We start from the raw sequence: 4,621 nt of genomic DNA on the forward strand, positions 1-4,621 counted from the left end.
AGAGAACTTTACTGAATTATGTTTTTGTGCTTTGTGGAAGTTAGAGCTTGTGAAAAATGAAATTGGGTATTTAACAAAAGCGATTTCTAAGCCAAGCATTTGTTTGTAGTAAAATTTAACAGGATTTAAAGAATGGAATTTGGAGAAAATTTCCAGCCTGCCCATGTTGCAAAAAAATGAAAAGCTTATTCTGAAACACAAGTAGTTGAACAACCATTTGATAAAGAGAACGTGGTTGTAACTCATGGATTTAATCAGCTGGTTCAGCAACAGTCAGGAACAGAGAGATGATTAAACCAGCTGAGACCTTGAGAGTTTGAGCTAAAAAGTACTAAGAAAGTGGGGTGGAATGAAGAATGGCTATCAGACTTCTTGGATTCTATAGAACCATGGAAGTATTCAGCTGTAAATGTGTGTTATTTAAAAAAAAATTTTTTTAAAGAATTTATTTATGCATGCATGTAAGAACTGGAGGTAAAAGGTAAAAGGATTCACCAGAGACAGCTTGGGGAACAGAACAGACAGATTAACTGAAACTGCTGAGGGGAGCAGTGGGCAGGACAGGGAAGATCTGCCACACCATGTGGGTCACCTCCCTGGATGGGGATCGACTCATGTTGCAGTGGCTGTGGTAATTTTATAGTACTGCGTTTTAACCTGCTGCACCACCAGCGAAGGCCCTATTTAAAAATAAATTTTTAAAGGTTTTTATTACATCATCTTCAATATCCACAATGTATGATTTCCCCATGAAATTCCCACCACCAATTCACCTGTGCACCATCACCATAGTCCCTTGTGCTCTACCCACTCCTGTCCTGGTCTTCCATTCTTTACAGAATGCCTCTGATCTATAGTTGCCTGATGATTTTGATTTTTACTTTATTATGGTTATTTTATTTTTCTGATTCCTTTTTTTGTTTTCTCAACATTCCTCCTATAAGTGATCCATTGGATATTTTTCTTTTTCTTTCTGGCTTATTTCACTGAGCATAATACTTTCCATTTCCATCCATGTTGCTGTGAAAGACATGAGTTTATTCTTTTTAATTGCTGAGTAGTATTCCATTATGTAAATATATTTTCTTGATCCAATTATCTATTTTTGGGCTCTGAATTGCTTACCTATTATAAATTATGTTGCAATAAATATAGGGGTGTAGGTGTCTTTTTGAATTAATGTTTTTGTGTCCTTTGGGTAGGTTCCTAGAAGTGGAATTGCTGGATTATATGGAAGTTCCATTTTTAGTAGTTTGAGGAAACTCCATACAGCTTTCCGTAGTGGTTGGACCAGTTTGCATTTCCACCAGCAGTGTAGAAGAGTTCCTTTTTCTCCACATCCTCACCAACATTTTTGTTGCTAGTTCTTTTAATTTGTGTTATTCAAACTGGTGTGAGATGGTATATCATTGTGATTTTAATTTGCATTTCCCTGATTACAAGTGATGTTGAACATTTTTTCATATGCAAATGTGTGTTATTCTTAACAGAAAAAGACTCAAAGAGATTCAGAAATCATTAGGGCTAAACTCCCACTACAGGGTCCAGGGATCAAAATTGTTTCCTACTCAATTTCAGAAGAGGTATCCTTAAAGAGAGCTGTGATGTCAAAGCTGCCCTGACACTGACATCCCAGTGGACCTAAAAGATGGCATATTAAGACAAAGAGGATTGTTATCAACCTAAAATCTAATGAAACTTACTTTGCTAGTTTTGGATTTGCCTGGGATCACCTCTTTTATTTTTCCCTTTTGGAATAAGAATGTCTATTCTATGCCTGTTCCCACTATTGTATTTTGGGAGCATGTACTTATTTATTCTCACAGGTTAGAAATTATGAAGAATTTTCTCTCAGAATGAATAGTACTTTAAATCTCACCAGATAACACTCTGGAATTTAGACTTTAAAATTGATGTAGAGTGAGTTGAGCTTCTGGGGTTAGCTATTATATTTTGCACATAAGAAGGACATGAATATTGATGTCCAGCAGTAAAGTGTTACGGGTTAAATGTGCTTCTCCTTCTCCCACCAATTCATACATGGAAGGCCTCAAATCCAAGTGATTATATTTGGGAATAGGGCTTCTAAGTAATTAAAGGTCTTAGAGATAAGGGTGGGGTCTTGCCTGATAGTATTATGACCTTATGCTAACATTCTGCTTGTCCACTATATGAAGACACAGTGAGATGGCATTCACCTACAAGCCAAGTGAAGAGGACTCAGAATGAAGTCCTCTTTGTCCGAGTTTAATATTGAACTTTTTGTGAAAAACTTCTGTTGTTCAAGATACCCAGTCTGGTATTTGGTTACTGCTAAGCAGACTAACATTGACAAAGCAGAAAGTAAAGCAAAAAACTAAAATACAATAATGCTGTTAGGGAAATTCAAATCTGTCTTCAATGGAATTATAAATTAAATACCTGGGATTGTTGTCAATCAAAAACCTCTAGATATTGTCAGAAGAATTTAATGAAGGTAAAATTATCAACATCAATGAGGAAAGGAGCTTCTATGAAAAAGATTGAGATATCCTAGAATCATCAGTAAAAAATACCCAAAATTATTCTTAGCGATACTACATGACATTAAAAGACACAAAGATAAAATGTTGGAAGTTAATCCAGACTTAGAAAATAATATGAAATTCATCAATTTAAAATGTGCTCATTCCTTACATTCAGTTATAGGAAAAGGCAAGTACTGTTCAAACTACTCTCAAAAGTAAGAAAACATTTTAATTTCAGTGTTTCTAATATTTTAAACCACAGTGTACTAAATAAATATTTTTAATTTTTCATTTCCCTATAAATCTATAGCCAACAGTAAATTTTCAATGTTTTGACAAAAGTTAGCAAATGTTACAGTAACTTTTCCCCATAATTATTAAGAAAGGTTTGCATGCTTTGCACAATCATGTTTACATTCTCACATTCTGTGCAAAGCAAAAATTGCTTATCTCAGTTAAAACTGCCAAAAAGGGGGCCCTCCCTGGTGGCGCAGCGGGTTAAAGCACTGCACTGAGAAGCTAAAGCTACTTCCGCAAGAGTTCAATCCCCACCTGCCCCGGAGGAGACCACATGGCGTGGCAGACCTCTCCTGACCCGCCCGCTGCTCCCCTCAGCAGTGTACTTCGTAGATCTGCTTGTTCTGCTCCCCACTCTGTCTCTGGTGAAGTCTTTCGCCACCCCTGAGTCTCTGGCCTGTACCCCAGTTCTGTATGTACAAATAAATAAATCTTTAAAAAAAAAAAAAAACTGCCAAAAAGGGCCCTCCCTGGTGGCTCAGCACTGCACTAAGAAGTTTAAGCCACTTTCACATGAGTTCGATCCCCGCCTGCCCCGGAGGAGATCCACATGGCGTGGTAGACCTCCCCTGACTCGCCCACTGCTCCCCTCAGCAGTGTACGTCTTCTGATCCACCTGCTCTGCTCCCCACTCTGTCCCTGGTAAATCCTCCCACCCTCCGCATCTCTGGCCTGTAACCTCACTTCTGTATGAATAAATAAATAAATCTTTTTTAAAAAAAAAGCTGCCAAAAAACTATTTTAAAGTTAGCATTTTAACTTAATTGTAGTCAAAGACATCAGAATGTAAGAATAGTAAATATAAAATTAAACTAAAAGTTTTTAATTAAATTAAAATGCTTTGAAAAAATCAGAATAATCCCAAAGAAGAGATAGGTTAAAAAAAAAGTTAATATGTAAAATAATTTCCCATAAAAAATAGTGAAATATTTTCTCTAATGTTTTATTCTATATGTTGAGACTTTCAATTACTATTCATTAATGAGTTTGATATATTTAACAAATGAATCATTCAGTAAATTGATTGTTAGCTTTTAGTAAATTGATTTTTGTTAAAGTGACCTGATCCATAGAAGATCCTAACTACTTGATGAGGACTGGGTATTAATTGAGCCCAACTACCTCATCCAAAGCAGCTCTTTTTGCATTCTCTTTATATAATTTATGTTAATTTTAGTACATGAGGACCAAAGCTATGGAGTTACTGTGGCTTCTTCTCTTACAGCACATATCTAATCTATTAACAAATTTTTTAGTCCTAGCTTCAAAATATATTAAGAATCTGACCAATTTCTACTATTTCAATCACTGCCATCAGTTCTAAACCTAGTATTATTGCTTTGTTTGAATTTTTATCAATCTCCTCTATGGTCTCCTATTTTCCATTGCTTCTTATGATCTAATTGTGAAGCCAGAGAGATCACTTTTTTAAGGTAAATAAGGCTATGAAATTTCTTTTCCCAAAACTGCTCAATGGTTTCCAATTCAAGGAAAAAGACCCAGTTTATATTACCCTTGTTTCTAGATAGTTTCTGGTCTTTTGTTTGTTTGTTTTTGAAGTCTCAAAGGATAATTGAGACTTCTATTATCTATTAAATATTCTAATATCTATTAAATATCTCTTCAATGAAAAACGTGAAAGTGAATTGTTATAAATATATTGGGTCATAACAATATTTTTAATTCATTTGGGCAAATTTAAATAAAACCTAATGACATTTGGGCCCTCCCTGGTGGCGCAGTGGGTTAAAGCACAACACTAAGAAGCTTAAGCCACTTCCACATGAGTTCGATTCCTGCCTGCCCCAGAGGTGACC

The sequence above is a fragment of the Condylura cristata genome, unplaced genomic scaffold (assembly GCF_000260355.1).
Source record: "Condylura cristata isolate star-nosed mole 26May11 unplaced genomic scaffold, ConCri1.0 scaffold00002, whole genome shotgun sequence".
In the NCBI taxonomy this organism is placed as follows: domain Eukaryota; kingdom Metazoa; phylum Chordata; class Mammalia; order Eulipotyphla; family Talpidae; genus Condylura; species Condylura cristata.